This window comes from Puma concolor, chromosome B4, assembly GCF_028749965.1.
Source record: "Puma concolor isolate L17-30 chromosome B4, mPumCon1.1.hap2, whole genome shotgun sequence".
In the NCBI taxonomy this organism is placed as follows: Eukaryota; Metazoa; Chordata; class Mammalia; order Carnivora; family Felidae; genus Puma; species Puma concolor.
This window is the reverse complement of record NC_141673.1, coordinates 45,875,303-45,883,984: the sequence shown is the minus strand read 5'-3', so window position 1 is coordinate 45,883,984 and position 8,682 is coordinate 45,875,303. Positions and strand designations below refer to the sequence as shown.

The 8,682-nt window shown below is 35.2% G+C and overlaps 1 protein-coding gene across 1 annotated transcript in view; it reads right to left on the bottom strand.

Annotated features, from left to right (window-relative positions):
• Positions 1 to 1,189: 1,189 nt before the first annotated feature.
• Positions 1,190 to 8,682, bottom strand: part of LOC147579037 (uncharacterized) — a 31,787-nt gene continuing 24,294 nt past the window's right edge. Inside the window, exon 2 of the mRNA XM_086712808.1 lies at positions 1,190 to 2,837. The gene's annotated coding sequence lies outside the window, so the exon portion shown is untranslated. The remainder of the gene's footprint in view (positions 2,838 to 8,682) is intronic.

Here is an 8,682-nt window from a genome sequence, read left to right as displayed (position 1 = left end):
ATTCTGTCAGTTTTTATTCTTCATGTATTTTTGAATCTCTCTTATTATATACACACATTTTTTGGTTTATTATATTCTGATGAGGTCATTCTACTCTTTTATCATTGTGTTATGTTTCTCTTTTACCTTGTTAATTTTCTGTACTCTGAGATTTAATTTGTCTGATATTAACATAGTTTTACCAGCTTTTTTTGACTAGTGTTTACATAGTGTATTTATGTTTCTGTCCTTTTAAAAATTGTAAAGGTATCTATAGCATTATATTTGATGTGAAGTCTTATGGACAGCACATAGCTGAATCAGATAATTTTTAAATCCATTCTAACAATCTCAGCCTTTTAGTCTGCATATTTAGACCATTAAAATTTAATATAATTATTGATTAATTTGGTTTCAGGTATATACCATTTTTTTCTGTTGGTTTTCTCTGTTTTCCATTCCTTTGTTTCTCCTTTCCTGCATCTCTTTGGGTTATCTGAACATTGTTTTAGGATACCATTTTAATTTGTCTATTATGTTTTAAAATATATATCCTCATTTACATTTACTTTTTTAATGGACGCTCTAGGCATTATAATATGCATACTTAATGTTTTTCAGTTTATTTAAAATCAATATTTAAGTACTTCAAGCAGAATGTGTACATCTCACCACAGTATAGGTGGCTTTATTTTATCCATTTGCGGTATAATTGTCATGTACAGCTCATTATTGTAAACCTATAATGTTATAATATTTATTTTCAACTACCAATCATATTTTAAAGAACTCAGGAGGCAAACAGTATATTATATTTACCAATATATTTAATATTTCTGATGCTCTTTCTTTATCAATTATATTCCAAATTTACTTCAGTTATCATTTCTCTTCTGTCTGAGTAACCTACTTTAGCAAATCTTTTATAGCAGCTCTAATGGCAATGAATTTTCTTAATTTTTCTTCACCTGAGAATGTCTTTGTTTCATCTTCATTCCTGAAAGATATTTTCATTGAATATAGAATTCTGGGTTGACAGATATTTTCTTCTAGCACTTTAAAAATGTTGTTTGATTTCCTTTTAGTTTTTATGGTTTTTGATGAGAAAGCCAAAGTCATTCTTTTTTTTTTTTTTAAATGTTAATTTTTGAGAGAGAGAGAAAGAGAGAGACAGAGAGAGAGAGAGCAGGAACAGGGGAGGGGCAGAGAGAGAAGAAGACACAGATCAAAGCAGGCTCCAGGCTCTGAGCTGTCAGCACAGAGCCCGACGCGGGGCTCGAACTCAAACCGCGAGATCATGACCTGAGCCGAAGTTGGATGCTTAACTGACTGAGCCACCCAGAAGCCCCAAGAAAGCCAAAGTCATTCTAATTATTGTTCTACTACAAATAATGTGTCATTTTTCTCTGGCTGCTTTCAAGGATCTCCTGTTTAGTTTTCTGTAGAATCAGTGTGTTGTGCATGAGCATGGATATAAAGATACTAATGGCTTTTCTACTGTTTGAGATTCACCAAGTTTCTGGAATCTGTAAGTTTATACCTTTTACCAAACTTTGGAAGTTTTCAGCCATTAGTTTTTCAAATATTTGTTCTGTACTATATTCTTTTTTTTCTTCTGGGATTTTAATGAAATTAATATTAACCTTTTGGTATTGTCTCTCAGATCTCTGAGGCCCTGTTCAGGTTTTCAAGCTTTCTTCTCTCTGTTGCTCAGATTGGATGATTCTATTAGTCTGTCCTTAAGTTCACTGACTTGCCTCTGTCATATGCATTCAGCTACTGAGAATATCCAATGAGTTGTACAATTTAGTCATTGTATTTTTTTAGTTCTAAGGATTCTATTTGGTCTTCTTTACATTTTCTTTTTCTTTGCTGAGACTTACTACCTTTCCATTCATTCATTATGTGTTGAAAATTTTTGTTGTAGTTACCTTAAAGTCTTTGTAAGATAATTTCAAAATTTGTGTAATCTCTGTATTGGCATCTGTTGATTACCTTTTTCCCATGTGGGTTGAGATTTTCCTGGTTCTTTATATGTTGAGTAATTTTGGATCTTAACTAAGACATTTTGAATATGAGGTTATGAAACTTTGGGTCTTATTTAAATATTATGGACATTGTTGATATTTTTGTTGAGCAGCCAATGGGCCTATTGGGGTTCAAGCCATTAATTCCATTCAGCTTTCTATAAGTTAAGGTTTTAATACCAGTTTATTTCAAAACCTTTGCTGAACTATGAAAATCTGTCCCATATCCAGTGGCCAGTCTGGGACCTGGTCGGGTCATTTTGTGTCTCAGTTAATTTATCAAAGTCTTTGATATACTGTTTAGGATCAGATCCATGTATATGCAGCTCCAGGATGAGCCCAGGAATTCACAAATAGCCTTATAGTGTTGCTTTGTTAAGCTCCTCCCTCTCTGCTAGCTCCTTAGGAGTTTACAGTTCCTGTGGCTCTCTTTTTAGTCCACTGGTTGAAAAGCTGGGGTATGATTTATCCCTGCTCTGCCACATAGTTCTTGCAACTGTACCCAACTTCAGGACCAAACTGAAACATGCAACAACTTTTCAGAGTTCCCTCTGTAGTCATGTGTTTTCATCAGGAGAGAGAGAGAGAGAGAGAGAGAGAAAGCAACAGAAGTTCTTGCCACATTCTTGGGACCACAGCTCCTTTGGTCAGAGAGGAAAGTTTCTCTTCCTTGGAGTTTTAGGTGCACATGGGCTCCTGCTGATATGAATGCTGCTGCTAGTAGACTTCTGTGCTTCGTGGGATTGAACTGGAAGGCTTCTTCTTGAGATCTCTCTATCCACACCAGTGTATGGTGTTTTTTCACCTACCTTGAAACCAGGCTGTGGGATACTGGAGGAAAAAGGAGATAAACTCACGGTTGGTTCAGGGGTGATTTGAATCCCTATCTCTTCCCAAATCTGTATGCATATGTTCATCTTTAAGAGTCCTCAGCTATCTGTGCTATTTATATTTTTCTGGTTTTATTACTACAGACAGGTTGGAAAGTGCCTACTTCATCATATTCACAACTGGAACTTCCCATATCTACTTCTTGACAATGATTGGTTAAAGAATAGCATTTAGCTCAATTTGGCCAAGGAGATACGAAATGAATCCTATGAGGAGGGTGGTGTGGGTCTCTTGGCAAAGTTTTCTCACTTACTAGAAGAAATGCTTCATTTTACTTCTCAATGTTGTTGTATCAGGATGTGGCATCTGGGACTACTGCTGCCATTGTCTACCAGCCTTGGGATAAAGGCAACACACAGATGATAGTGTAAAAACTTGGAAAGAATCTGGGCTTTGATGACATGACTGAGTTTGCCCCACTTCAGAACCTCCTCTAATGGCTGATACATACTTTCCTTTAAGCTTGTTTGAGGTTTGGGGTGTGAGGTTTTTACTTGTTGCCAAAAGTATCTTAAAGTACATTATTATTCTTTCTATAATTCAATAGATATATATGTATATATATGTATACACATATATGTATAGAATATATATATGTATATGTATACATGTATACATATATATGTATATGTATATGTATATGTATATGTATATGTATATGTATAGAAAAGTGCATATATATGTATATATATACATATATATGCACTTTTCTATTTCATTAATTTCTGTTTAATCATTGATTTTTTTTTAAAACCTGTGCTGTCTAACAAGATAGTCACAAGTCACATGTGGCTATTGGATAGTTAAAATGTGGCTATTTTTATTGAGCATGTGCTATGAAGTGCAAAATACACCCTAGATTTTGAAGACTTAGTTTTTTTTTTTTTTAGAAGGTAAAGTATCTTGTTAATTTTTATAGTAATTACATGTTGAAAGGATAATATTTTGGAGACTTAAAAAATAAATATGCTACTAGTATAAACTTCACTTCTTTTAACTATTTAAAATGTGGCTACTAGAAAATTTAAAATTACATAGGTGACTTGCATTATATTTCTCTTGAAGAACAGTGAATCCCAGATTCATATATCCAACCACTATTCAACAGTTCTACATGGAAATCTAATAGGCATCTCAAACTTGGTATGTTTAAAATCAAATTCGTAAATTTCTCTTCAGATATGCGTATTCTGTAGTCTTTCTCATCTTAGTAAATGACAACTTGTTCCTTCAAGTTGCATGGGTCCAAAGTTTGAATTCATTTTTGATTCCTTCTTTCACATCTCACATCTGTTGTTCCTACATTCAAAAACTATTCATAATCCTAACCCACCCATAACACTGTCTTCTATATTCCTACTTAAATTCATGCTGCCGTCATCTATTGCCTGTATTGTTGCAACTGCCTCTATTTTAAATAGAAACCAGAATGACCTTTTTTATTTTATTTTTTTTTAATTTTTAAAAATGTTTATTTTTGAGGCAGAGAGAGACAGCACATGAACGGGGGAGGGTCAGAGAGAGAGGGAGACACAGAATCAGAAGCAGGCTCCAGGCTCTGAGCTGTCGGCACAGAGCCTGATGCGGGGCTTGAACTCAAGGACCCAGAGATCATGACCTGAGCCGAAGTCGGCCGCTTAACCGACCAAGCCACCCAGGCGCCCCTGAATGACTTTTTTAAAAGAAAGATTGTGTCACTTTTCTGTTCACAATCCTCCAATGATGTGCCTTCTCACTCAGAGTGAAAGTTCAAATCAGGGCCCTGCCGCCCCTCTGAACTTATCACCTCCAGCTCTCTCCCTCATTCATTTCACTCCAACCATGTGGCCTTCATGTTGATCTCAGACTTGTTCAGTGAGCTCCTAAAGGGACTTTGTACTTAATAATCTATCTACCTAGAGTGCTGTTCTTCCAGATACCCATAGGGCTTGCTCTTACTTCCTTTGGGTCTCTACCCAAACACGTGTGAGATTTTACCATCCACCTCCAGTGTACCCTGTGTGCCTTATCTGTCTTAATTTTTCTCCATAGTACTTATTACCATCATTCATTGTTTATCTTATACCTTCTCCTGTCCTATGAGCTCCATTAGGGCAGAGATTTTGTCTATCAGATTCACTCCTGAGTCTTCAGCATCTGGAACAGTGGCTGGCACATGGAAGGTACTCCATGGCTATCATTCCTTCCTCTCTCGTTAAAGATCATCCAGACTTACTTTTCACAGCATACTCTGTTATCTTCTGAATTTTGGTATCCTTTTATTCCATACTCAAATTTTAAATTAAAAAAAGAGGAATAAGTAATAAGTTCAGGGTAGTTTCATCTACTATTTCATTTTCTTTCTGAGAGTTGAAAGTATTGGCAAGTGCAATTAAAAACCTCACTGACAGTTTATTTAAGAGGAAAGAAACACTTCTGGCAAAGTGTCCAGGTAGTTAATTTCATAATTAATATCCTCTCCTGTCTATTTGCCAGTTTTATACTCTATATTAATGGGGAATATTTATTTCCTACCCTGATCTTTCTTATTTGGGACCTAAGTAGTTAAACTATGGGCCTCTCTTTACTCACTTTGTCCCTGAGAGGTTTTGAACTGGTAAATTTGTCAGCAGCAAATTGGAATGTTTGTCTCAGTTTTTTCTTATTTTGCTTAAGAGTGAGCATGTCCAAGGAAAGGTTAAGTTTTCCTTAGCTCATCCTTGTTGTAAGCTGATGTAAGCCTCCTTAAAACCATCATTGTGTGTGAATAGCTGGTTTCATCTTCCTATTAGAAGCACTGGTGGGAAAGAGAAATGCTGTTTAATGGGGCTTCTTTAAGATTTACAATCTGCATAAAAAGTCATCATCAAATTCTTCTAACTGGCCTTGTTGTCTGTGGTATATTTTAATAAGAGTACCATTTCAGTCATGACTTCTAGGATATTTTTCTAACTGCATCTCAGTATGCTACCACAGTCAGGTATATAAGGGACATATGGCATACAGTCCTACTCTGCCTTCCTTCAAATATTTCTTTTTTTTTGGAATACATTATAGTTTTCCATCATCTCACATCATTTACTTAGCTGTAGTGTTCAGGATGAGGCTCTATTTATCATCTATGTTATTAGATTTACTTATTACTTATTGTTTTCACATTAGTATATAAATATGAGACTATGATATTATTGATCTTTTTCTTAGTGACTTTCTCACGTGACATGTTGGAACTTTGCCATCATTTTATGTCATCCTGATAATTCTGTAACAGTGATTTTCAAACTGGGGCACACAAACCCTGGAGGTAAATGAGCTTTTCCAAAGGGGGATATGGTAATCCAGTTGGGCAATTTAATAGAAACGCATTGTGGACGCTATTGTAAATGATGCATTTAACAACACTATTTATAAGTTCACCTCCTAACGGTGGTCTAATATGTCTCTTCTTTTGGCTGTTAATTTCCACTGATGTTTCATTTTCGATAAAAGTAGTAATGATCCATGGATACATGAGCTCATTGAAAAATAAAGAGCACCTTAATTTCACTAAGGAATGAATTCTCAATAAAGTTTTACTTTTATATTTACTAGTTCTAATGATTTCAAATATATTTAAATTTTGATTATGTACTAAAAGCTATTTTAATGATAATTTAGTCCAGAAGAAAGGTCGTCATACTTAATGGTCCCATAAATTTTTGAAAATTAAAAATTTAATTTATATACATATTTTATTAAAGGGAATATGACAAATTGATCAATAAAATACTTTCAAGCATAACAATATATGCATTAAGATCAATTCTTTGGGGACTGGGAAATGAAAGTATACATTCAGAGAGAAAAAGGAATAAGACTGACAAAGGAGAGCTTGTTCATGTATTCTTTGAATTACTATGGTATTTAGATTCATCTGACTCACATTAAACATGAAAGAACAATTCTGTTTAAAAATGTCATTATTTAAAATACACAAGAGGGGCACTTGGGTGGCTCAGTCAGTTAAGCATCCTTCAGCTCAGGTCATCATCGTGCAGTTTGTGAGTTTGAGCCCTGCGTCGGGCTCTGTGCTGACAGCTCAGAGCCTGGAGCCTGCTTCAGATTCTGTGTCTCCCTCTCTCTTTGCCCCTCCCCTGCTCATGTTCTGTCTCTCTCTAAAATAAATAAACATTAAAAAAAAATAAAACAAACAAGAAATTATATCCTTTGCAACCATTTATACATATAATAACATTTTTAGACCTTGACCCCCAAATGTGAAAGGGATAACAACAACTAAAAAAAGTATTTCACAGGGGCTCCTGGGTGGCTCAGTTGGTTAAGCATCTGACTCGTGGTTTCAGCTCAGGTCACGATCTCACAGTTCGTGAATTCAAGCCCCTCATTGGGCTCTGCAATGAAAGCACAGAGCCTACTTGGGATTCTGTCTCTCCCTCTCTCTCTACCCCTCCCCCACTCTCTCTCAAAATTAATAAATAAATATTTAAAAAAATTATTTCATTGAGTGTAGGAAAAACTGATGCTCTAGAGTAAAAATTGTCAAATTGTATTTGGATATTTTTCTCCAACTCATCGTATTCAATATAAATTACTCCAGAAAAAGTCAGATAGTGTGTGGATCAATATCTCACCAATTGTGTGATGTGAATACATTCCTAACTCACTATATTTAGAAATCCTAATCTTATTCTTTGATTTTATATCTATGTCTCTATCTATCTCCAGTTCTTCACTTCCTGCATACTACCTTTTCCTCCCACACTCCAACCTTCAGAGAGAAAACACAATGAAAGCACTTCACTATCCCATAATCCGAAATGCTACAAACCGTTGTTTTCTCTCCAAGATTTTATAGTCTTTCTGGAAGTTTCTCAAGTGTCTTGTGGGAATTTTCCCTTACAAAAAGCAGCAGGGTTGCTTTGTCTTCAAAAGGTCCACCTTTCACTGGGGCACCTGGGTGGCTCAGTTGGTTAAGCATCCAACTCTTGATTTCAGCTCAGGTCATGACCTCATGGTTTTGTGAGTTTGAGCCCTGCAGGGGCTCTGTACTAACAGCATGGAGACTGCTTGAGATTCTCTCTCTCTTCTCTCTGCCCCTACCCTCCCCCAAATAAATAAATCAACTTAAAAAAAATTTCACCTTTACTAATTTGGGTATATTCACGTATTAGGCATACATCCATATATCCTTATATCTATTTATGTATTTATATATTTAATACCTTTTCCTACATTACATGCCCCAATGTAGGAAATTATTAAAATTTTTTTCTATATATTAAGTCCATATACACGTGTGCGTGCACACACACACACACACACATTTAGTTGAGGTATTTTTACACAATTGGGGGCATAGCATATATTTTGTTGATCTACCTCATTGTTCTTAACTACAACAAAATACAAAGTACCATGCTATGTTTAACCCTGTCCATTTGGATGGCCTTATGTAAGAGGTTTTCAGTGCTTAGTCTCAGTCACAGTGTTGCAAAGAGCGTGCTTGTGACTATATCTTTGTGCTCATGTGTGATTATCAAGAATATATTCTTGTAAGTGAAATTACTTGGTCAAAGTAATGTTAGCTTTGAATGGATATTATCCTCCAAAAACTGTGTCATTTTTACATTCAAATGACAATGGAAGAAATATGAGTTTCCTTATACCTTCCCCAAAATGCACATAATCAACTTTTATAATGTTTTTCCAATTAAATAGCAAAGAATGATTTCTTGTGAATATTTAAATTTCACAAGTCAGAGACATCTGGTGCATTACTTTGTGAGAAGTGGCATGCACTTAATTT